The 27,508-nt window shown below is 36.1% G+C and overlaps 1 long non-coding RNA gene across 1 annotated transcript in view; it reads left to right on the top strand.

Annotated features, from left to right (window-relative positions):
* LOC144337797 (uncharacterized) overlaps positions 1-27,508 on the top strand; it is a 114,961-nt gene that overhangs the window by 73,384 nt on the left and 14,069 nt on the right. The gene's annotated exons all lie outside the window — the stretch shown is intronic.

The raw sequence follows: 27,508 nt of genomic DNA, 5'->3' as shown, positions 1-27,508 counted from the left end.
TCCTGTTTTCTGTTTCATTGTTCTCTCCCTACATTGCATTTTTTTTTTTTTTTTTTTTTTTTTTTTTTTTTGCATTTCTTTATCAAGCTTCTTAAGGTGGACCTTCAGGCTATTGATTTTACCCCTTTGCTTTTTTCTTATATAAACATTAGAAACTATACACTTCTCTGTAAGTTCTACTTTAGTTTCCCCTTAAGTTTTAGTACTAATACTTTTATTATCACAGAACTTGAAATATTTTCTAATTTTTCTTGGGTTAAAGTTATGACTCTTGGATCATCCTACTTTTACAGGGGAAAAAAAGGTTATCCCCAAAATAATCACTGGGTTATTTAAAATTATATAATTTTTTTTCCAAACTGGGGGATTTTTCTAGATATCTTGTTGTTATTTATTTCTATTTAGTCCTATTGTCAGAGAACACATGTTATATGACTTCAGGGATTTTTTCTTTCTTTGAGATAGATCTCACTTTGTCACTCAGGCTGAAATGCAGTGGTGCAATCTCGTCTCACTGCAGCCCCAACTTCCTGGACTCAAGTGATCGTCCCGTCTCAGTTCCCCACAAGTAGTTGGGACTACCAACTGCTTGTTTTCTCCCTACATTGGATTTTCTTTGCATTTCTTTATCACGCTTCTTAAAGTGGAACTCTAGGCTATTGATTTAGACTACTGATTAAAACAGCGCGCACCTCCATGCCCAGCTAATTTTTGTATTTTTAGCAGAGAGGGGATCTTGTTATGTTGCCTAGGTTGGTCTTGAACTCCTGGACTCAAGAGATTTGCCCACCTTGGCCTCCCAAAGTGCTGGGATTACAAGCCTATGCCACTGTGCCTAGCCAACTTCTTTTTTTTTTTTTTTTAGTTTATTGACAATATTTTTGACCTATCTTCTGTCTTGTTGACCATACCATGTGTGCTTGAAAAGAGTGTTTTCTGCAGTTGTTGGGTGTAATGTTTTATAAATATCAATTACGTGGCCAGGTGTGGTGGCTCACACCTGTAATCCCAGCACTTTGAGAGGCCAAGGTGGGCAGTTAACTTGAGGTGAGGTGCTGGAGACCAGCCTGGCCAATGTTGGGAAACTCCATCTTTACTAAAAATATAAAAATTAGCTGAGTGTGGTGGCACACACCTGTAATCCCAGCTACTCAGGAGGCTGAGGCAGGAGAATCCTTTGAATCCTGGAGGTGGAGGCTCCAGTGAGCAGAAATTGCCCCACTGCGCTCTCTTGCACCATTGTGCTCCCGCCTGGGTGAGAGTGAGACTTTGTATCGAAACAAACAAAAGAACAAGCAAACAAACAAACAACTATGTTAAGATGCAAATGCTGTTCAAAACTTTTATGCCTTTGACGATTTTTTAAATTAACTAACATTTCCTGTGAAGAGGTGTTAAAACTTCCAACCACGACTTTGTCTATTTAACTCTTTAATTCTGCTAATTTTTTCTTCACGTATTCTGAAATTATCTTACTAGATGTATCTGTATTTCTGATTGTTATGGCTTTGGTATGAATTGACCCCTTTGTCATTGTTATATCATTATCATTATGAGCACATTATCTCTGTTAATGCTCTTTGTCTTAATGTTGACTTTCTCTAATATTAGTATTTTATTTTATATGTAACATCAGTACATAATGTATTCACTAATTTTTTATTTAAAATAATTTTAAAAAGTAACTTTAAATTCATGTACCTTTAATCTATCTTTGTCTTTATACTTAAAATAAATATAATTGAGTCTTGCTTTTTAAATCTAAGCCGACAACCTCTGCCTTTTAATTGGAGAGTTTAATCCATTTATAATATATTTATTGTAGTTATTAATATACTTAGGATTAAGTCTACCATTTCAGTTTTCGTTTTCTGTTTATCCCATGTAGGTTTTTCCTCTGTCTTTCCTTTCCTGACATTTTTCTTGTTTTAAATTGAATATTTGTATGAATTATATTTTAATCTATCTATTGACTTTTTACTATTTTTTTGCATTATTTTTAGGAGTTGCCTCCGGAGTTATACTACAAATATTTAGTTTTCACAGTCTACCTAATTTGTATTGTGCCATTTGTAAAATGTAAGAGGTGTGCAATCTTATACATCTTTGGTTCTCTTCTTTTCTGGGATATCCCCCCCCCCATCAAGCTGCCATTTACTTTGAGCTCTTTCGTCTAGTTCTTCAAGTTGGCAAAACTATGTGTTTCTATCCAATATTCAACCACCTGTGTAGAGTTGAATGGGGTGTGCCCTCAGGTAAAGAGCCACACAAATGGGAAACTCAGTGCTGTTTCTTTTTCCATGTGTGGACTCCGATTGGATTCCCATCTTATACCTTTACTGGAGTTATATAGTTTTGTCTGGAAGAATTAGTACAATAGAAGCAATCCTACCATTTCAAAAATCTCTTCAAACCATCTCCTTCAAATTTAAATTAAATTTAAGCTTTCTTTTCCCTACATCCTCTTTATTTTCAGGCATCTAATTTTTTACTTGTGTTAGGAAACTCACATTTTCTGAGAATAAATTAAAGATCTCGAATTGCTTACTGATAACTAAGTCAGACACACCTTGAAATTTTCTTGAACATTTAAACAAAACAGAATTCTGCATTATCCTCAGGTGTACCGAATCATGGTATTAAGATTTAGTTTTATGAATCTGTATTAAAGAAATGAAACTTACCTGGTGATTCTGACTAACCTTTGAGACAGACGTTTGAATTCTAAATTAAACAGAAATTGTTACTAATTTAAAATATAAATTCTGACATTTTAATTCTATAGAAGGCAGGCAAGGAATTGGAGAAAAGAGGAATCATCAGAGTTACTTTGGGTGGGAAAACTATGTAACATGCAATTTACAATAATTTTCTTGTATTTCCCAATTATCTTAAAATTAGAAAATAATAATATAATTTCACAAGTAAACATTTGGGGGCATTTTATATGCTCAATGAAAGTTTATATTAAATTTTTCTTAGAATTGAGGGTTTTTTTTTTTTTTTTTTTTTTGAGACGGAGTCTCGCTCTGCCGCCCAGGCTGGAGTGCAGTGGCCGGATCTCAGCTCACTGCAGGCTCCGCCTCCCGGGTTCACGCAATTCTCCTGCCTCAGCCTCCCCAGTAGCTGGGCCTACAGGCGCCCGCCACCTCGCCCGGCTAGTTTTTTGTATTTTTTAGTAGAGACGGGGTTTCACCGTGTTAGCCAGGATGGTCTCGATCTCGTGACCTCGTGATCCGCCCGCCTCGGCCTCCCAAAGTGCTGGGATTACAGGCTTGAGCCACCGCGCCCGGCCCGAATTGAGGGTTATTAATAATGATTTGCTCAATTTGTAATATTATTTATTCAGCACATACTTATTAATGATGTAAAATATCACTATTCTAAACCATAAAATATGCTATGTGATGGAAACTCTTGTTTTAGATAAAGATAATTAAAAATGACCTCCCTAAATTTTGTTTATGTGAGCCTAAGTTTTTCACAGGTTTCCCCACTTAGATTTCTCATGTAGAAATAATTGATGAAAAATGGTATTATTATCAATCCAATTTGAAATAACAGTTTTGGAAGTCATAATAAGCTGTCTTCCTCACACACACATGCACGTACACCCACACTCACATACACACACACACACAATCAACTCACATTTGCAGGCCTTATGAACCTGATCTATTAAAAAGTAATCATGCAGGCAATTTCCTTCCGATAGTTTCTATGTGAGAATCTAACCAAAAGAGTGTCAATGAAAAGAAATTAGTGTAGAGTCAATGATTAGGCATCTGTGTTGTAGTTTTCCAGTTTGCTACTTGGCATTGCTTTTGCAATGTTATTGCAGTGGAAGAACTGAAAACATCAGACATGAGTATGAGAAAATCAGCAAGAAAATATAGTAAAGAAAAAATATGGAGCAAAAGCTGAAATTTTACATAAGTCTATTTTATTAATATCCTGTGGGAAAGAACAACTTTCTCTTCACTTACTTAAAAGTGAATGCCTTACCTGGAAAGAAGCAGAAAGTAGGACAAAAACAAGCAAAGAAAAGAAGATTTGGTTTAATGACAGAGTTCACAAGTTGTTTAGAAATCTCAAGGCATAAAATTTTATAGGTTCTCCTTACATAGGGTTCAGGGAAAAAGCCTAGAGATGTGTAAAACAATAATTAGTCTTTAGAAAAGAGTATGCAGTGCAAGACGCAGTCCTTGAGGCTGTTGCTTGCAGTTTCTCAGTTCCCACTCTGACTGCAGTACTGTGGAAGACTCAAAAGCAGTCGTCCCTGACATTTTTCAGTCTGCAAATCACTTTAAAAATCCCAAGAGGGAGATATATGGTAGTGAAATATAGTTAGTACTTGGAGCCAACCATGATTTGAGCTCTTGGCATAGGCACAGCATAAAGTAGCTTTAAAAAATACTGCATTACTTTACAGCCCCTTGTTGATTTATAGATTGATATTTCTTTCAAATTTTGTGTTCATTTTCATCTCCTATTTGTTTTTGTGTATGCCATGATAAAGCCAGTATCTGGTCTGAGAATAGTTTTATTTTATGATTTTCTGAATTCACAAAGTAGAGAATAGACACAATTGCCAATATGCTGCTCCCAAATAAAATATTCTCCTGAAATTTATAATTGATGCCAAAATATTTTCTCTCAATCTATGTATTTCAATTATAAACTGAACTACTTAGGTGTCAGTTGCAAACTGATAGAGAGTTATATCTACCTAAAATAACCACATAAATTCTAAGGACTCAACAATGCTGTTGGAGAGTACATTTCCAATCAAGTGTGACTTTGCAACTTAACAAGATAGGCTAAGAATTAGATTTTCCATTTCCTGAAGGCAGATCTGGTTTTATATGCGGGCAGAGTAAGTAGCTGCTTCTGTATTGGGATTTGAGGAACACTAAAATTCCTTCCCTATCTCTGATGCTGAAGTATATATCTCATCCATATTCAGAATCTTGAAGGTTTTGTAATCCAACTCTCAAGTTTTTGAATGAGGAAACTGAGATCCAGGGAGGTCAAATAACTTGTTCAATCTTGTCTTTTTTCCTGAAGTCTGAAATGATACAGAAAACCAACATAACAAGGAGACTATATAACCTGCGGTGAAAAAAAAAAAAAAAAGCAGACAGAATAATGTTAACATGCTTACTGTAATGATTTGTTACCTGTTTAACTGAACATATTTTGGAAGTTTTTAACAACTTAAGAAACAAGGAAAATTGAGTCATAGCATTCATAGTAGTCAGAAGAAAATTATTATTTATTTATTTTGGCAAAGTACAATTAGCAGTGAATTTTATGTTTTATATTCTGAGTAGAGAGAGATATTTCCTAAGGATTACTTCATAAAAAGGGCTACTTGTGATGCAATAAAGAAACTTCTTTACAAATCCTGAAAATGGGTGTAACTATACATTTCAGAAAAAGCTTCCTCATAGTCACCTTCAATATAAATTGATGGTCACATACCAAAGTGCAATGAAGTGAAAGGAATTCTGTTGGGAACTAGGACAGTGGTATTCTACTCTCAACTTGTCTGTCTGGATTTAGGTATCTAATAAGATATATGCTTGGCATGTTTAAAAAATGGTTTTTACTAAAATCAATAAAATATTAACAGTAGTTAGCATGTTTGACCTTCTTACATCTTGATGTCAGATGCTTCACCAAAAATGGCCAATTTTAAAATTCATTTTTAACAGTTGTATGCATTGTGCACAAAGAAGAATAGGAATTCAACTGCAAGAGCAAAAAGCTCAAGAGAAAATGAAGATCAAACATTTTAATTGGCAAGAATCTTGAGATTAGGTTTTTTGATGAAACCAGTGAAGAATTATGCATTGAGAATCCAATATGTTACCACATATGTTCTGAGGGTTTTGCATTTTCATTTAATGCTGTAGGAGTGAAGCAGATGAAAATGCAAAACTCCCAGAACCTTTCAGTAAATTTCATTTTAGAAGAGATTGAAAGCAAACTCTTAAAGAGATTAACCTATACTCAGCTCATTTGGAGATCTCTGAGCATATTTTTTCTTAACTCAGCAATACAAAGCTAAAAGAAAGCTCACAACACTATAGTCCATGGTTGCATAGTTTTTTATCAATAAAAGTTAAGGGCTTTTTTTTCCACACAGAAATAGCTCAGTGACCAACTCAGTGAATACTTTATATCCTAGAACAGATGCTAATGCTGTATGATATAGTTCCTGTAACATCCCAAATATAATTCATCAAGAAGTCTTATTGGTGCTGTCTTGAATGACTACCCAAATCTCATTACTTCTCAACATCCTTACTGCACTCGTGAAGTCAACATCATCTCTCACTTCTATGACAGCAGAAGTCTCCTAACGGATCTTTCAACCACCACAACTTGTCCCCATCCTCCAAACCACAAAGCCATTTTCCAATCAGCAGCCAAAGAGATTTTCTTAAAATGTATATCAAATCATATTTACTTCTTTTTTAAAAATTCCTCCCAAGATTTTCTATTTTCATTGGAATATAATCTCACAACTTTATCCTGTCCTTCAAAACGGCATGTAGAAAGAGGCATTGGTAATGGTTCTTTCCTTTTTTAAAATGCTGTACCACTTTACCGCCCTCGCTGCTCCTGACAGTCCAAGCATGTACGTTTCTGTCTGTGAACTTGCAGTTTGCTCTGCTCGGAACCCGCTTCTCTCCGATGTGTTATACTGTTTCACCATTCAGTTCTCAACCTGCCAGCTCTTCTGAAGGACCTCTTTTACAACTTACTCTTTATGAATAAGTTCCTAGGGGAAGGGAAGAAGTCTACCAAAATAACTCCAAGGAGATACGATGCCTAGAATCGCCCCTGATAAAACTGTGATATCACTGAAGTGTTTACTTGGTATCCCTAGCCTCTTCTTAGTGTGTTATTTTCTCCTTTTTATGGTATTTGCTCCTCCTTGTTTCAGCAATTAGTGTCTCCTCCTCCTTCAACAAAACCTCAGAAAAAACCCTCTGTCATTCTTTGCCTCTTATTTTGCATAGTAGTTAAAAAGTTAAAGTATGAAGAGCATTCAACAGTTTTTTATGACCATTTTTTGTTTGCTTCTGAAGTTATATCATTTGCTTGTATATGATTGTTGTCTGCTTACTCCTAGAATATAACACTGATGAATACAGGGACTTTGCCCTGCTGACTTCTGTATATACCATAGAACAGTGCCTTGTACCAGATAGATAATGTTGAATGAATGCATGGGTAAAAAATGATGCTCTTGTCATATAACCATAACAGTGCTGATTTAGAATTAGTGTGATATCTATAAGATGCAGTCATAGGAAACAATCATAACAACTTTGGTCTGTGTTTCATTGTCACCAAAGAAAAATATTTCAAAATGATTTGATTAAGGTTTTAGCACAGTGTAAGTTTAGGAAGTAAGAAAGTTGACCCATAAAGGCATATAGCTCATGGGCTTGGCATCCATTTGCCATTCTCTCCTCAGTGAACCCATTACTAGTAAGTGAACCTAAAATTTTTAAGGTGAGTAAAACAGTTAAGAGTATATTTTTGTATTTCTGGACACCTCATCTGGTTATAGAAAATATTATCCATGAAGAGTAATAACAAGACTGTCATTAATACTGGATCATATTAGGATTTGAGATCAACATACTCTGTGTTGATCTTTACTAGGACTGAGCACTTGCCCAGGATGTAGTTAACTCCTGGTCTCCTTCCTGATATTCTTCCTCTCCATTTTCTAAGAAAGGAGACTCTTGAGTCATGGGATATACAGCCTAGTGAGTTTCTGATGTTGATTTATGCAGCTCTAAGATTTGTAAACCACTTAGGAAAGCTCTTGTTGTTGAAGGGAAAATACAGTATTCTTTATTTCCATGAATAGCTTATTTCTAATAAAGCATTTTTAACAATCTGGCATTTACTTTAGGAAAAAAATGGACATTAGGTATCACTTAAAATTTTCATGTGTTAGTATGACAGAATGTAATAAACGTTCATTAGCCCTAACTACAGTCTTTAACACAGATAACAGACAATTTATAAAAAATGGTTATACTATATTTATTTAGCACTTTCTAAGATGGATTATGTTATAGACCAATAAATTATCAGAAAAGGATGTTAGTTAGCCTAAAATGCAGTTTTAAGTAAAGTGCTAGCTCAGTGCTGAGGGGGAAGAAATCTTGTGACTAGATGCCAGGTGGTCTCTTTCATACACTCTGTTTCTATGAATTAGTTTCCGGGGGTGGGGGTAGAAGTCTGCCAAAATAACTTCAAGGGAATCCTGTGCCTAGGACAGCCCCTTGATAAAACTGTGAAGTCAATGAGGTGTTTATTTGGTATCTCTAGCGTCTCTTTTTTTTCTTTCTTTTTTTTTTCCTCCCCTCACCTCTCCTCCCCTCCCTTCCCCTACCCACCCCTTCCCTTCTTCCCTCTTTTTTTTTCTTTTTTTCTCTCTCTCTGTCACCCAGGCTGGAGTACAGTGCTGTGATCTTGGCTCACTGTAACCTCCATCTTCCGGGTTCAAGCAATTCTCCTGCCTCAGCCTCCCGAGTAGCTGGGATTACAGGCACCCGTCACCATGCCCCACAATTTTTTTTTGGATTTTTAGTGGAGATGGGGTTTCACTATGTTGGCCAGGCTGGTTTTGAACTCCTGACCTCAGGTGATCCACTGGCCTCGGCCTCGCAAGTGCTAGGATTACAGGCGTGAGTCACTGTGCCCAGCCTCTAGCCTCTTCTTACTGTTATTTTCTCCTTTTCATGGTATTTGCTACCTCTTGTTTCAGCAATTTGTGTCTCTCCCCTCCTTCAATAAAACCTCAGAAAAAACTCTCTTGTCCGTCTTCGTCCCTTATTTTGCATAGTAGTTAAAAACAGACATTTGCGAGCTAGACTACCTGGATTCAAATCCCAGATCTACCACTTATAGTGTAATGTGTTTGTAACTCACTTTTTCTATAACTCAGTTTTCTCTTGTATAAAATGGAATTATAGGAGTTTTTCTGTCAGAGGTTTGTGGTTTTGGTTTAATGAGTTAAAATGTGAAATCCATGATAGTCTTGCCATGCAGCAGGTACTCAGTAAATGTTAGCTCTTACAAGGTATCTGTTTCATTGCTAATTTTGGGAGGAATAATTTTGTCTTTTCTTGAAGGAATTTTAGGCAGTTGTGCACAGAAGGAGTCAAGTAGGTAATCTTTGGTGCTGGAAGTCTTCTATATTCTTCCTGAAATAATAAAATTAGGTCAGTTCTTACCCTGAGGGTCAGCAGAGCTTGCCTCAAAATTTCAAGGATTAAATGGCCACTACAGCCAAAACTGTCCAGGCTCCCGGATTTTATGTACGGCTGATGCAACTTCGGAGATGGAAATAGTTTACAACTTATGTATTTCTTATGTAACAAGTGAGATGTTACTAGTATGCTACTAGATTTCAGAGATCTTTTCTATAAGATGTTTAAGAAAAAGGGATAGAGAGCTGGGAGTGAAGGCTGCTGTGATGTTTCTGTTCTCTTTGAAGGTCTTTTAAATTAACTAACACATATTGTCAATCCACTCAACCGGTGTCATTAAATGATATTTTGTTGTTCAATGCCATGGGCATAATCTTTTTCTACATGAAATACGGAGAAGGAGTAGAGAAACAATATAAAATATTTATGCCATATCAGTATGTGTGAACATTATTTATGGAAAACAATTCTATATGCCAGGCACTTCCATGCGTTTTCTCGTTTTGCCCTCAAAACCATTCTACGAAACACAGTTTGTTCTTCCCATTTCGCTGTAATAGATGGAAATGGCAAAGGTTAAATATCATGACTGTGGCCGACCTGTTGCCCAGAGGTAGAGCTAGGATTCATTCCAGGCCTGTCTGTGACTAATTGGAGCTTGTGCTCTTCATCACTGCATTCCATCATGAACTACACATGTATCTGATAGATTTCATAGCAATGGAAGACTTTTGCTCTGAAAGCTAATAAGCAAGGTTTACCATCCTTGGGAGTTTCCCAGAGGCATGATATTGATCCTAAGACTGGTTGAGTCAGAATTGCTGCATTTGTTTGCTCAAAGCTTCAACAATGAAATGAATCTTGCGTTCATAATTGCCTATTATGTTCAGTCTATTTTGCACTGCAAAACTCAAGAACAAGAGCTCTCAAAGATGATTCCAGATCTTTTAGAATACTTTTCAACTAAAGCAATTTCAGTTTAGGTTATATATCTGTTGAAACCAGCATAGGAAAAAGATTTTGGATTGTGTGGAGAGAAATAAAAAATAATTCACTCATTTCTTGCTTTATTTGGATTAATGTCTTATATACAAATATAAATGATAAAAACTATTTGCTTCGCTAAGTGGATGGAAAAATGTATGGGTAATTGAGATTTGGGCATAAATAATTCCCAACCCCATATTTATAAGTATTGTTTTAAAGTAAGAAAGCTCAGGAAGTATTACATGAAAATAAAAATAGAGTTCTTTAGACTTCTGAAGAGTGAGGGGTGTTAGCAAAATTCTGCTTCCTTAACAGGGAACTAAAAACCATATGTACATAAATGTTATATCATTTTCCAAAAGATGAAATGAGTTAAGGCATATAAAACAGAACAGGGCTTTGCCTAAAGCAAGAATATTACTATTCTTATTCTGTCATATGTCCAAGAGAACAAAGATGGAAATATATTTATATATCTATAATAAAAAACACCTCAATAAAAAACTACATGTTTCATATTGCTGAAGGATCATACACTTACGAAAATATATCAGTTAACTTAGTCTGATATTAAGGGAAATCCAGAATCTATTTTAAAATACTAAAAATTTCAAAATTCACTTTGAGATGTTAAATCTCAATGTATACAAAACAAGCATATGAGGACTTCTGATATGTTTATTATAAAACAACCCCAAGTGATAAATAATTATAAATCTTATATTTTTTACTAAACACTACTAATAGTCAACTTGGATTGTAAAAAATTATAATGCACAAAGTATGTGTTTAAACATGCTATTTCTTCACCATTTAACAAGACTAACCCTATTTTCTTTCCCTAAACTATAAATTTGTGGGTGGGGTCTGACAATAAGGGTAAAAAATTCCCAAACATGGTAAATCAATCTCTCTTTTGGCCCCATCATATTCAAATTTCATTTATCTGAAATCCAAAAGATTTAAAAGGACAAAAAATACAAAATTTCTCCTTTAATGTCTACCTCCCCAAATGAGGTAATTAATGTCCAGAGAAGGAAATTGACTAGTTTTTTGTCTGAGGAATGGTGGAGGAGAGGAGTGACCAGAACTCAGGCTTCTAGCCTCCTAAAAATTTTTATGAAAAAACAGATGAAAAATACATAATGGATATAAAAATGTTTTAAAGTGAAATGACTTTCAAGTTATATTATGAAGTTAGTGTAGATATAGCCTAACTTCTTTCAACTTTTTAATTTACTTTAAAAGAAAATAGATGTTCATCAAAATATTGTAAGCTGTTAAAATCTTTGGAATTATCGAATATTACATTACATTCAGAATAACTTTAATGATAAGTATTTATTAGTACACCGTATTTGTTTTCTAAAAGGATTTGTGTTGTTGCAAAATAATGGGACACACACCTTAAGGTTAATAATATAAGAATATGTGGAAGTCAGGGAAACTAGTAAAGAGTAAAATGAAGCATTTCATATGCTAAATTCTATGCATTAACATAAATCTTGTGTTGCAGAGTAAAATTTGACTGTGAACCTTCACGTTGTCAATGCAGAATGGTTATACAAGCCTTATCAAAAAGGAGAAGACTTAATTCTAAAAAGCATAGAAACTTTCACCTGACTCTAAATTCTTATTTTATTCTATTATACTTTAAGTTCTAGGGTACATGTGCACAACATGCATGTTTGTTACATATGTATACATGTGCCATGTTGGTGTGCTGCACCCATTAACTCATCATTTACATTAGGTATTTCTCCTAATGCTATCCCTCTCCCCCACTCCCCACAATAGGACCCAGTGTGTGATGATCCCCTTCCTGTGTTCAAGTGATCTCATTGTTCAATACCCACCTATGAGTGAGAACATGCGCTGTTTGGTTTTCTGTTCTTGCGATAGTTTGCTGAGAATGATGGTTTCCAGCTGCATCCATGTCCTTACAAAGGACATGAACTCATCCTTCTTTATGGCTGCATAGTATTCCATGGTGTATATGTGCCACATTTTCTTAATCCAGTCTGTCACTGATGGACATTTGGGTTGATTCCAAGTCTTTGCTATTGTGAATGCTGCTGCAATAAACATACGTGTGCATGTGTCTTTATAGCAGCATGATTTATAATCCTTTGGGTCTATACCCAGTAATGGGATGGCTGGGTCGAATGGCATTTCTAGTTCTAGATCCTTGAGGAATCACCACACTGTTTTCCACAATGGTTGAACTAGTTTACAGTCCCACCAACAGTGTAAAAGTGTTCCTATTTCTCCACATCCTCTCCAGCACCTGTTGTTTCCTCATTTTTTAATGATTGCCATTCTAACTGGTGTGAGATGGTATCTCATTGTGGTTGATGGTATCTCATTGATTTGCATTTCTCTGATAGTGAGTGATCATGAGCATTTTTTCATGTGTCTGCTGGCTGTTTGAATGTCTTCTTTTGAGAAATGTCTACTCATATCCTTTGCACACTTTTTGATGGGGTTGTTTGTTTTTTTCTTGTAAATTTGATTGAGTTCTTTGTAGGTTCTGGATATTAGCCCTTTGTCAGATGAGTAGATTGCAAAAATTTTCTCCCATTCTGTAGGTTGCCTGTTCACTCTGATGGTAGTTTCTTTTGCCGTGCAGAAGCTCTTTAATTAGATCCCATTTGTCAATTTTGGCTTTTGTTGCTGTTGCTTTTGGTGTTTTAGACATGAAGTCCTTGCCCATGCCTATGTCCTGAACAGTATTACCTAGGTTTTCTTCTATGGTTTTTATGGTTTTAGGTTTAACATTTAAGTTTCTAATCCATCTTGAATTTTCATATAAGGAGTAAGGAAGGGATCTAGTTTCAGTTTTCTGCATATGGCTAGCCAGTTTTCCCAACACCATTTATTAAATAGGGAATCCTTTCCTCATTGCTTGTTTTTGTCAGGTTTGTCAAAGATCAGATGGTTGTAGCTGTGTGGTGTTACTTCTGAGGCCTCTGTTCTGTTCCGTTGGTCTATATATCTGTTTTGCTACTGGTACCATGCTGTTTTGGTTACTGTAGCCTTGTAGTATACTTTAAAGTCAGGTAGCGTGATGTCTCCAGTTTTGTTCTTTTGGCTTAGGATTGTCTTGGCAATGCAGGGTCTTTTTTGGTTCCATATGAACTTTAAAGCAGTTTTTTCCAATTCTGTGAAGAAAGTCATTGGTAGCTTAATGGGTATGGCATTGAATCTATAAATTACCTTGGGCTACTAGTATGGCCATTTTCATGATATTGATTCTTCCTATCCATGAGCATGGTATGTTCTTCCATTTGTTTGTGTCCTCTTTTATTTCACTGAGCAGTGGTTTGTAGTTCTCCTTGAAGAGGTCCTTTACATCCCTTATAAGTTGGATTCCTGGGTATTTTATTCTCTTTGAAGCTATTGTGAATGAGAGTTCATTCATGATTTGGCTCTCTGTTTGTCTGTTACTGGTGTACAAGAATGCTTGTGATTTTTGCACATTGATTCTGTATCCTGAGACTTTGCTGAAGTTGCTTATCAGCTTAAAGAGATTTTGGGCTGAGACGATGGGGTTTTCTAAATATATAATCATGTCACCTGCAAACAAGGACAATTTGACCTCTTCTTTTCCTAACTGAATACCCTTTATTTCTTTCTCTTGCCTGACCGCCCTAGCCAGAACTTCCAACACTATGTTGAATAGGAGTGGTGAGAGAGGGCATCCCTGTCTTGTGCCAGTTTTCAAAGGGAATACTTCCAGTTTTTGCCCATTCAGTATGATATTGGCTGTGGGTTTGTCATAAATAGCTGTTATTATTTTGAGATATGTTCCATCAATACCGAATTTATTGAGCGTTTTTAGCATGAAGGGCTGTTGAATTTTGTCAAAGGCCTTTTCTGCATCTATTGAGATAATCATGTGGTTTTTGTCTTTGGTTCTGTTTATATGCTGGATTACGTTTACTGATTTGCATATGTTGAACCAGCCTTGCATCCCAGGGATGAAGCCCACTTGATCATGGTGGATAAGCTTTTTGATGTGCTGCTGAATCCGGTTTGCCAGTATTTTATTGAGGATTTTTGCATCGATGTTCATCAGGCATATTGGTCTAAAATTCTCTTTTTTTGTTGTATCTCTGTCAGGCTGTGGTATCAGGATGATGTTGCCCTCGTAAAATGAGTTAGGGAGGATTCCCTCTTTTTCTATTGATTGAAATCGTTTCAGAAGAAATGGTACCAACTCCTCCTTGGACCTCTGGTAGAATTCGGCTGTGAATTCATCTGGTCCTGGACTTTTTTTGGTTGGTAGGCTATTAATTATTGCCTCAATTTCAGAGCCTGCTACTGGTCTATTCAGGGATTCAACTTCTTCCTGGTTTAGTCTTGGGAGACTGTAAGTATCCAGGAAATTACCCATTTCTTCTAGGTTTTCTAGTTTATTTGTGTAGAGGTGTTTATTGTATTCTCTGATGATAGTTTGTATTTCTGTGGGATCGTTGGTGATATCCCCTTTATCATTTTTTATTGTGTCTATTTGATTCTTCTCTCTTCTTTATTAGTCTTGCTAGTGGTCTATCCATTTTGTTGATCTTTTCAGAAAACCAGCTCTTGGATTCATTGATTTTTTGGAGGGTTTTTTTGTGTCTCTAACTCCTTCAGTTCTGCTCTGATCTTAGTTATTTCTTGCCTTCTGTTAGCTTTTGAATGTGTTTGCTCTTGCTTCTCTAGTTCTTTCAATTGTGATGTCAGGGTGTCAATTTTAGTTCTTTCCTGCTTTTTCTTGTGGGCATTTAGTGCTATAAATTTCCCTCTGCACACTGCTTTAAATGTATCCCAGAGATTCTGGTATATTGTATCTTTGTTCTCATTGGTTTCAAAGAACATCTTTATTTCTGCCTTCTTTTCGTTATGTACCCAGTAGTCATTCAGGAGCAGGTTGTTCAGTTTCCATGTAGTTGAGCGGTTTTGATTGAGTTTCTTAGTCCTGAGTTCTAGTTTGATTGCACTGTGGTCTGAGAGACAGTTTGTTATAAGTTCTGTTTTTCAACATTTGCTGAGGAGTGCTTTACTTTCAACTATGTGGTCAATTTTGGAATAAGTGCGATGTAGTGCTGAGAAGAATGTATATTCTGTTGATTTGGGGTGTAGAGTTCTGTAGATATCTATTAGGTCCACTTGGTGCAGAGTTGAGTTCAATTCCTGGATATCCTTGTTAACTTTCTGTCTCGTTGATCTGTCTAATGTTGAGAGTGGACCATTCATTCAGAACAAGTAAGAATTTAACATATGATGTCCACATTGCCTTCAAAAAGTTTGAAAGGGTTCTTTGCACAGTGGGTAAATGCGTTTGTTTTTTTGTTTGTTTGTTTACTTTGAAGAGTCTGTTTTAAATTAATGACTTACTGATTTACTTGCTGTTTGTAATGGTTTAAAACATTTCTACAAAATTCTCTGACATTTTCTTATGGAGAAGCTGGGCTGGCCTTAGTGACTCATTTGTAACTAATAGAAATTAATGAGGCCGGGCGCGGTGGCTCAAGCCTGTAATCCCAGCACTTTGGGAGGCCGAGACGGGTGGATCACGAGGTCAGGAGATCGAGACCATCCTGGCTAACACGGTGAAACCCCGTCTCTACTAAAAAAATACAAAAAACTAGCCGGGCGAGGTGGCGGGTGCCTGTAGTCCCAGCTACTTGGGAGGCTGAGGCAGGAGTTTGCATGAACCCGGGAGGCGGAGCTTGCAGTGAGCTGAGATCCGGCCATTGCACTCCAGCCTGGGCGACAGAGCGAGACTCCATCTCAAAAAAAAAAAAAAAAAAAAAAAAAAAAAAGAAATTAATGAAAGTTAGGTTGGGTGACTTATGAGGTCAGGTCATAAAAAGCCATGCTTACATGTAAGAAGTCTGAGTACGCTGAAACCACCATGTTGTTAGGAAGCCCAGGCCAAAAAGAGAGGCTGTGTGTAGGTACTCCCATCAACAGACCCAAACCAAGCCTCAGATAAGTGAGTAAAGTCACCTCTAGATAGTTCTGCCCAAGTTCTCTATCAAGAGACCTAGTCATTCAATTCTTCTCAGCTTATGTGCCAGATATTGTGAAGCCAATAAGAGACAGTCACGTTGTATACTTCTGAAAGTTTGGACTTCAGAATCCTTGTTAAGCTAAATAAAACGGTTATTTTAAGCTGCTAAATATTGAAGTTTTTTTTTTTTTTAAAAAAAAACACAGTAACAGTAATTAATGGACTGTTAAAATAAATTCTGCATTTAACCTGGAAAATATCTACTGTGAGAATTCAAAAAATTAGAAGTATGAGGAGATCTGAGATTAGATAGTTTCATTTTTGTAAATCTGAATAGTGATTTAGGAAATTTGCTCACATTTCTGAATTAAAAAGAAATGAAAATAATTTACTTTTCCTGAATGAAAAAATATATGGAGAGGTGCCAATTTATTTTTTCTGAATGAAATAAAATAAAACTAGATGATGTTGAAGAGGTTGTTGAGATTAGGACTACAGCACAATTCCCAGAGCGAGAAGACTCTTAGGCCCTGATACATTAACGAAGGTGGTCCAGAAATCACTTTCCTTAAGTATTTTGCCTCTAGATCTATAGCAATAGAGTCCACCCACTGCATTCTTTATGAACATAGTGTTCTCAGAGAGTTTCTTTTGGTTTTATCAATTCAACAATGCCCTATGGAAGGAGAACTGTAGACACTGTAGGTATAATAGATTGTTGCACAGACCACTTGCTGCCATCTGGTGTGCCACTGACTGCAAACGAGTCTCTTCTGTGGCAGCATATTTTCCCTTTTGTAGCCAACAAAATATTTTATTTTCAACTGATGACTCTGCAATGAGGTCTTAATTATGATTTCCAAAGAAGAAATTGAAACAATGAAAGAAGTTTTAGAGAATATATCTATCAATATCTCTATTTGTTTATTTGTATTCATTATCTAGTTACTTATTTTTATCTATCTATTGATACATCATCCTGAAGGGTTAATTGGCTATATGCAACATAATGGTAGACTGTTTTTTCTGCCTTTTCTTTGAATGTGTTCCACAATTGGACTAAAAACTATTTTATTTCATGATTGCAGTGAGTCTTCCTTTCCTGTGACTTTTACAGAAATAAAATTATAAAACCATTGCTGAAAAACTGTAAGAAACCTGTGAAATAATTTATTGTAACCTCCAGTTTTTTCTTCTAAAATAATCTCCAAATTTCTTCGTTCTTACCCCATCATAGAACCACATAAAATTTGTGAATATCCTAAAACTGCCAACTCCTTTTATAATTCCATGATTTCTATATGCTGCAACTATAATTAGAAATCTTCCTGTCCCATCCCCTTAAAAAACATTCTCCTTCAAATCCTAAATAAAATGTCATGGCCTCTATGAAGCCTTCTCTAACATCCAAAGTTAGTTGTTCATATATATCACCTTGTTTTACCCCTCTTCTAAAGGATTCATCACATCGAACTGCAAGTGTTTATTTATCCATTGTTTTCTGCATCAGAGCAACCTGAACATAGGAAACTGTGTCTAAGTTACTTTTGTACTTGTAGTGCTCAATAAATTTTGATGCAGAAAATACTGTGTTGATTGGTGGCACTAAGATTTTAGGGTTTTACTTTCAGCTGGGCCCTCAGAACTACTCAGTAGTCCTTTATTCATTCCCAGTTGTACCAGGGTGTTACTGGGCCTTTCTCCTTTCCTCCTCCTCAAACCTAGTCGACCATTTCTCACCCTCTTTCTAGGAAAAATATATGAGGAATTTATTTAATTTACTCCTTACCCCCCAAAAATGTATGCATTACAGTTATCATTGCAATTTAATTTGTTCCTTTACATTGTTCCATTCCAAGGCCAAGTCTTTCACTTTGCACTATTCAATACTCTCACAACTACTCTTATAATCAATCAACTCTTCCACCTGTTTTCTCTCCCTTTCCATTGACAATATACTTTCTACATCCATAAAGCCAAAGAAAGCAAATCTTCACAATGAAAATAAAGGTCTAGTTAAAACCCAAACCATTCATTTAACTAAGCACCACCTTCAAAGTTCTTCCCCATCTCCCTCCTTCTTTCCTGCACTCTTTTCCTAAAAATACCACCTGCACCTCCCGTATTCACTTTGTCAGATTCCTCATTCTCTTCTGAATCTATTGAACCCGGCTCCTGCTCCCACCATTTCCATGAAACTCTTTGGATCAGATCAATTATAGTTGGCATATATCCAGGGTGTATTCTACATGACCTTGCAACTTTTAGATGCTGGTGACCTTGGACTTCTTGCCATCTCTCCTTATCAGTATGCTTTTCTGGTTCCCATCTCTGACAACATCTTTTTTCTTCTATTCTTATCTCCTCCTCTTCTGCTTGCCCCTGAATGCTACAACACTGAGAACTCTGTCCTCCTTCATCTCTTTATCTCACCCACTCCTGTGGCTTCAGTTTATCATCTTTGTGTTGATAAATTTCAAACTGGATTCTCTGGCTCAGACTGTTCTTAGTTCTAGATCTACATTTCCATTACTTACTGAACTTCTACAAGCAAAAATATATCCTTTTTTCTATAACCGAACTTACTGTTTTAGTAGCAGAAACTTTCAGATTAGTGTCAGTTGATTCATAGTTTGTCCCTCAGCCACTTATCTCTGAGGTTGCCCTTAAGTTCCAGGGGGCATAAATGGGTATGGTGGGAGGGAGGAACATGTGGGGCTGTCCCTAGTCTATGGCTATTCTTGCTGGTGCCTGTCTCGCAGCCTCGTAAATGTTGGTTCCTTTTCATCAGAGTCTGTCCTAGTGATCTACTGAGATAGCTATATTTCCATCTAGTTTTCAGCATTCACTTAGACAATTTACTCTCCACTCATTTATAACACGACACAGCTCTCCTGGCCCTCAGTCATTTGCTTCTGAGACTTCCAGTGTAGACATGGAAATATTCTGATTCTGTTTCATGACACCCTGGGGACTGGGAGATTGATGCCTTCATTTGTATTCTGCTAATGCTAAACCAAACTTGCAGTGGTCTCTAGGTCTATACCGTTTTTGAGTTTCCAGTTGTGCAATGTACTGTCTTTAATACCATCTCTCCTACTAAAAAATTTTACTTAGATTTGGGGATCTACTGCTCAGAGTCCCATATTGGTATATAAAAGTTTCTTCTCTTTTTTTCTTCACTAGTTCAAGACAAGTTTATCTTTTTTCTGATAGGGAGGAAAAAATTAACTCTGACCAAGCTCAGATTTTTCTGTGCTTATTATTTAAGGCTTAAACTTTATGCCCCTCATTATTTAGAGCTCTGGCTTTTGATCATTAAAATTTTGAATTTCACAGTTTACCATTTTTTTCCATTAAAAGCCTTTGTACCATACATTTCAAAGTTCTGTTTTGAAACAAAAACCAATTCTCTTCCACTCTCTTTGCATTTTTGCATAATAATGCAACTCTGAGTGAAGTAGTGTAGATGCCCTTACTGCAGCCTGACTTCAAGGAAATGAGTATGAGATTGAAAGAGGCATGACTATTGTTGCAAAATATCCTCCAATTCCGGTTTCATTCTTGAACATCCAGATTGTTTCATTCTACTGTGTCTTTCAATAATAGCATCATCATTTCCCTTGTTTATTGTTTTATTGACTCTTCTTTCTTGACTTCCCCTTTTGTCCCTTCTCACTCTTACTGGAAATGAATGTGACAATTCTATCTAGAAATGTTGCTCCAATTAGTCCTTTCTTTCACATCCCTTTCACCTCCAATTCAATACCGCTTTCATAAACTCTCCTTTGGACCACTATGACAGAATCCTGATTAAGTATGTCTGTCACCAATTTCTGTTTACTGCAGTCCATCCTCTAGCTTACTGTAAATGATGTTTCTATAAAAGAAAAATAACTATTTTACTCTTGTTTAAACACCTCTGTTACATCCGTTTCATACAGAAAAATTCAAATTCAAATTTCTTAGTTTGCATGAAAATTCCTTCATAATATAACTTCAACATGTGTGTTCATATGCACATTTCTTTGCTCTTGCTGTTTTCAGCTCTCTCCACATTGAATATCTCTCTGTTCCCCAGAACACTGGGCTCTTTCACAACTGAGTGCTTTAAGGAGTAGTTGCTGCCTTTATTAGGTGTGCCTAGTCTCTGCTTCCACCCTCTACCCCTTCTTTTTGTAAAAAATAAAATAAAATAAAATAAAATAAAGTAAAATAAAATAAAATAAAATAATATTGCAATTCTTCAGTCACCTATCATAGAACTTATGCTCTGTTTTAACTGGCTCATCATTTGACTTTAAATCTGATTAGACTAATAAAGACCAATAGAGCATGTACTTTTTCTACTTTTTAAACATTATGCTGCCAATACGAATTACAGTGCCACTCCACAAATATGTATTAAATGAATAAACATAGGCCTTTCATGCTCCTATATCACTGTTTTTATTTTATAACACTGCATTGTATTACTGTTTACTTCTTTACATATCAATATCTCCTATTAGATTTCTAATATTTGCCATCTGCATTGCATTTAGCATAGTTGGTCCCCATGCTTTTTTGAAAGACTCTCTTCTGTTCCTCTCATGTCTGTGGCCACTGCTTCTTAGTCTTCTTTAAAGGTTCTTTTTCCATTTGTAAAATATCTCCTTCCCTTATCCCCTCCCTCCTCTTCGTCTCCCCCTCCCCTCCTTCTTCTCATCTTTGAACACTCAGTGCTAACTTCTCTTACATTATCTATCTATCTATCTATCTATCTATCTATCTGTCTGTCTGTCTGTCTGTCTGTCTATCTATCTATCTATCTATCTATCTATCTATCTATCTATCTATCATCTATCTGGTGATATCATCCAAATTCTGACTTTATCAGTAAAACACAAATAACATTAATTTATAATTATGTCCAAGATCTTCCCTTTGAACTCTAGATCTGTATATCTGTTTATATAATATGTTCATGCATTTTCTCACAGTCCTTCCCCCAAAAAGCATGATGATATAGACTGAATTGATTCCCCGCAATTTCATAAGTTGAAGTCCTAACACCTAAGATCTCAAATATGCCTATATTTGGAGACAGGTTCTTTAAAGAAGTAACTAAGTTAAAATGAGATCATCAGAGTTGGCCCTAATCCTATGTGACTGACATCCTACAGAAGAAGAGATAAGAAACACAGACACATAGACTGAGGGGTGTTTGTGTGAGGACACAGTGAAAAGAGGGCCGTCTGGCAAGCCAAGGAGAGACACCTGAGAAGAAACTAAATCTGCTGACACTTTGATCTTCACCCCCTAGTCTCCAGAACTGTGAGAAAATTAATTTCTGTTGTTTTAACCGCTCATTCTGTGGTGTTTTATTATGGCAGTCCTAGAGAAATCATATACATGCCTAAATATTGAATTCATTTATTTTTCTTCAAATCTCCTCTTCTCATCTTTCTTATTTTAGTGGATAGCACCATCATCCACCCAGTTATAGAAATTTGAAACCTTGTTAATTAGCACAGTAATTAATGTAGATTGATCTGTATTCAATCTTAAACTGCACCTTCATTCTAAATATCTCTTCATCTCCACTGGTGCCTTCCAAGTTAAGCCACCATTGCCTTTTACTTGATATGGCAGCTATAGCCCCTTATATTCCTTCTTCCATTTTTGCTCCTATTCTATATTCTCTGCACTGGAAATTGTTTTACTTAAAAATATAACCATGTCACTGTCACAATTAAAACCCTTAATAACATCCAATTGCATTAATGTCTAAAACCCTTCAGGGCTTAGAAGGCCTTTTTAGATATGAACCCTGCCTACCTCTCCAGGCCAATCTTGCATTACTTTTCTTTTCAGTTTCCTTAGTTCCTCAAATGTACTATGTTTCCTTTCTCAGGACCTTTGCACATGCTCTTCCCTCTTCTTACTTTCTCATCTTTCTTTCTCCACATCTTTTAATAAATGCAATTACAGCTAGCATTTTTCTGAGCTTTATTTTGTGCCACGCACTGTCCTAAGCAGTTTAAATATGTTAGATTATTTAAATCTTACCATAAACCTACATAAAAATTTTCTTATTTTTGTTTTGCCAGTTAAAAAACTGAGGCACAGATAAGTTATTAAAATTAAGTGACTGGTTTGAGATTCCAAAGCTGGAAGTGGAACTTGGATTTGAACTTGGTTGGGGACAGGGTAGCTCTAAAGCTTAGATCATGATAAAGAACAAAAGCTTTGATTCTCTAAATTAGGTCATGGCAGTCAGTATGCATGCTGTTAAGTCTCATCAGATTTGTAATGAATAATTGTGTAATAAATTGCTTAGCACCTATCTTCTGGATCAGAATGTAATCTCCATGGGATCAGAGGTAATGTCTATCTTGTTGCCATTGTATCTGTAAGTATCTTGTATATGCTGCCATGATGAGGGCATTCACAAATATTTGTTCAATAAATACACTGTAACTTTTCCTAGAACAGATGCTGACTGTACAGCTTTGGCTAACAGCAGAGTCCTCACCTACAGAAAATGCTCAATATATATATGTTTGATTAACTATCACCAGTTAGTTACAGATCTGCAGTAAACTTTAATTCCATGTTTTGCTGTCTACCTGTATTAGTTCATTTTCACACTGCTGATAAAGACATACCCGAGAGTAAGCAATTTACAAAAGGAAGTGGTTTAATGGACTTACAGTTCCATGTGGCCAGGGAGGCCTCACAATCATGATAGAAACCCAAAGCACTTCTTCCATGGTGGTGTCAAGAGAAAGAATGAGAGCCAAATGAAATGGGTTTTCCCTTATTCAAACCATCAGATCTTGTGAGACTTATTCACTCCCAAGGGAACAGTTTGGGAGAAACTGCCCCCATGATTCATTTATTGTCCACCTGGTCCCTCCCACAACACGCGGGAATTCAAGAAGAGATTTGGGTGAGGACACAGCCAAACCATATCTCTACCCTAAACAAGTGGAAGCATTTTTATCCTAATAAAGGGATGATGATGCAGATGGTGGGATGTTGGTGAGTGTAGAGAGGGGAATTATCTGAGCTATTTATCCCCATTTTTATCCTCCAAACCAAATTTTCATTTTAATTTATGTTATAATTCACTGCATTTGAAAATCTCAGGCATATATTAAAAATCTCTCTCTCTCTCTCTCTCTCTCTCTTTGTCTTTCTCTCTGTCTCTGTCTCTCTCTGGTTCTCATTCTCTCTTTGGGTAGACTGTGATAGTTACTTGTTTTGTGTCTTTTTTTCTAGCTCTCATTTTCTTCAAGTTCAGTATTTTTCATTTTAATGCAATACAAATATTATGGAGACTATGCCTGTCTTGGAGTCATTTTTGCTATTGGAAGAGTTTCTGACTCCTCTGAGATGAGTACTAGATAAGCCATAATTGTACTAGTACAGAGTTTAAAGGCATGGCAGTACTATGATTGGGTTAATACTTTACTACCTTCCTCCTGCTTCTAATTCATCTCTCCCAAAACAATTAAGAAATGTCTCAGAAGTCCTATTCACACATCTTCGCCATCCCAGTAGAGGGAGAGAGAAACAGTAAAAAATAAGTAAAATGGTTCTAACACTCTGCACTTAATGAGCATCTGTAAGAAATATTTAATATTTAAAGAGTCTTTTAAATAATTTTGTTGGTAGAAAAAAATCCAGAGTCTCCTTTTAATAAGCACATCTATAGAAACAGCTCATTGAATGGTTTTCAACAGTTAATGTTTTTGTTTCTTAAAAGAAATTTATCATCAATATGTTGTTCAAATTATCATTTCAATAGAAATTGACATCTTCACACTGAACACCATTCATATTTCATGTAGATTAGCATTTTTTTTCTTAAGATCAACGTGAGTTAGTGATAAAATTTGCTGCTTATATTTTATAGGTATATAGTCCCAGGGGTAATTAGTAAGGCAGTCACAATTTTAACCTCACAGACCATAAACTTGAACCTATTAATGTGTGTGTGCATGCGCGTGTGTGCATCCCTAGCTTCTCTTTCCCCATGGCAGAGGGTGGTGGTGGTGGTGTAAGAGGTTAACATGAAGGGAGGAAGGTGGGACCTCAAATGGATCAGATTGTGGAGGACTCAATCAATAAGTATTATGCACAATTGAAACACTTAGTGGTAACCATTAGGAAAATTTTTGTTTTGGTAATAAAGTTATTGTTAGGATTGGTGTTTAAATTTACAAAATAATTCCCTTAGACCTTGAGTAAAGGGAATAGTGCTGTACTTTTAAAGTTGTATTATAAAACCACAAGTTGTTTTATTTTTCCTTTCCAAGTTATATTGACAACTTACAGCAGTAGCATAAACAATATTATTAGCAGGTATAAAGAAAAAAGGTAGTGACAGAAGACAGTCTGGCAGCATTAAAAAACAAACAAACAAACAAACAAACAAACAAACAAAAACAGACACGAAGAATCCAGTTATGCTTAGCTAAAAGAGAGTGTCTCTGTGGTAAAAATATTTCACAAATTCTGTTCCCACTGCCAGGATTATCCAAAAAGTGGCAAATACTCCCAAACTATCTTATTTGGGTATTTTTAATAAGACTGTCTAAGTACTTTTAGCACTAATTTTGACCATGTAAACTTAGGATTATCACCGCTTCTTTTAAAAGTTGGATTATAAGAGAAAGAATGCTTTAGATACATCCTCTAAAATTCAGGTCTTGCAGCAATTACGTTTCTCATAATTAATAAATTACATTCTAGTGTCTACTTCAATTTTCAATGCATTTTAGTTGACTTAATTTATGTAGTAAAAAATCCCAAGAGCCTTTAAAGCATAGACTTAGTTTTTAGAATCCACCAAGCTAGCTAATGTGGTTCCTGGTTTGAATCAGCTTTCTCTTGGCTCAATCGTTTGGATTGTTTTTGGGGTTAAGGTCTTGTCTTTGCCATTCTGATGAAGACTATGCAATCTCTCACTACACACACACACACACACACACACACACACACACACCTTCCATAATTCTATATATTCTTTCTTTGGGTACAATTTCAAAGGAATCTTGGGACTCTGAAGCTCACTCATTTGCTTGAGAATTAGGAACTTTCTACCTCACTGTAGTTCGGGTTTAAGCTTGTCTCTTGCTCCATTTTGTAGTGCTATACCGAACACCTGAGGTTGAGGAATTTATAAAGAAAGGAGGTTTATTTCTTACAGTTCTGGAGGCTGGAAAGTCTAAGGTTGAGAAACCCAGATCTGGTGAGGGCTTTCTCACTATACCATCCCATGGTGGAAGGCAGAAAACAAGACAGCACACACAATGTTGTGGGGGCACTGAGGGCGGGAAGGGGGCTGAATTTAGTCTTTTACTAGAAACCCAGATAAAACCAGCCCTCATGAATGCATCACCTCTTACAGGAACCTCTCCACACTGTTGCATTAGGGATTAAGCTTCCAATGCACGAATTTGGGGGGCACATTCAAACTACAGAAGTTTCTAAATGCTGCTCAAAGTTTGATTTTATGCCCAGTAACCCCAAAGAGGAGAAATGTTCATCCTCACTAGCCAATAGTCCTTGGCAATTGGACTTCCAAAATGATTGAAAAGTTAAGCACATCCATCCATTGATTGGATTCTTTTCTTTAGCCTCTTTGCTGCATGTAACTGAAATGGAAAGGGCATCTCTCTTTTTCTTGTCAGAATTCTTCTCTTTTTACCATGAGGTGGAGAAGGTAAGCATTGCTCATTGCTCCATTCCTCCAGTCATCACATACTCAGTCACTGGGGATATATACCTCCAGCTGTTTTTTTTCTCTTTTCCTCTGTCTTTTTTTTTAATCTGTGTATATTCTTCTCACTCATGTTTTTATATTTTTATTACAGATATATGTATTCATAAATAATAGCCAACATTTATAGTGCTTTTATTATACCAGTCAGTAGTCATTATTTTGATGGCACACACACATACACACACACGCACACACCACACAATTTAATCTTCACAATGATCCTCTGAGGTAGATACTGTCATTATTCCCAAATTAATTATGAGAAAACTGAAGCCCAAAATATTTCTTGCCCAAAATCACAGTTAGGAAATGATGGAGTTGTCTCCAGATTTTATATTCTTAATCAATATTTTTTTTGCTTTTTCATGAAAGACGAAAGCATGAATGGTATTTTTTTTTTTTTTTTTTTTGCCTTAAGTATCTCCCTTAACATGTCTTGTTAACTCCCTTAACAGTGCAAGTTGGCTGGTGATGAATTCTTTCATCTTTTGTATGTCTAAAAACACCTTTATTTTGTCTTTATTTTCTGCTAGGCATATTCATTGGGTATAGAATTCTAGATTTACAAAGTCCCCTTTCCAAAGTACTTAAAATACATTGCTCCACTGTCTTATTACTTGCATTATTTCCAATAAGAAATCTGATATGATTCCTAGGTTTGTTTCTTTCTGCATAACATGTCTTTTTCTCTGGCGCTTTTATGATTTTCTCTCTATCACTGCTTTTTAGCAATTTTGATTAAGCTATACATTGGTATTGTTTTATTCATATTTCTTGTGTTGAGGTTCATTGAGCTTCTTGAATATGTGGATCAACATTTTCCATCAGGCCTGGCAGGGTGGCTCATGCCTGTAATCCCAGTACTTTGGGAGGCTAAGGTGGGTGGATCATTTGAGGTCAGGAGTTCAAGACCAGTTTGGCCAATGTGGTGAGACCTCGTCTCTACTAAAAATACAAAAGTTAGCCAGGCGTGGTGGCGGGCACCTGTAATTCCAGCTACTTGGGAGGCTGAGGTATGATAATCGCTTGAACCTGGGAGATGGAGGTTGCAGTGAGCCAAGATTGTGCCACTGCACCCCAGCCTGGGAGACGTACTGAGACTCTATCTCGAAAAAAAAAAATTCCATCTCCATCAGGTTTGTAAAAATTTTGGTCATTATTTATTCAAATCTTATTTTGGTTCTCCAACCCCCTCCTTTGAGGACTTCAAATGAAATTGTTCTATAGCTTTGTGATGCTTTTTTATTTTTTAAAATGTATTTTTCTCTGTATGTTTCATTTTGGATTGTTATATTTATATACCTTCAAGTTCCCCAATCTTTTCTTTCACAATGTCTAATCTATCATTAATCCTGGCTAATACACTTTAAATTTCTAGTATGATCATTTGCATTTTTAGAAATTCAATTGAATTTTTTAAAATATCTGCTATGTCTTCTTTTAACTTCATTTAATTTTTTGGACATATGGAATATAGTTATAAGGTTTCAATGTCTTTGT

This window comes from Macaca mulatta, chromosome 1 (genome assembly GCF_049350105.2).
Source record: "Macaca mulatta isolate MMU2019108-1 chromosome 1, T2T-MMU8v2.0, whole genome shotgun sequence".
Taxonomy (NCBI): Eukaryota; Metazoa; Chordata; class Mammalia; order Primates; family Cercopithecidae; genus Macaca; species Macaca mulatta.
This window is presented reverse-complemented; position numbering and strand designations above follow the sequence as displayed.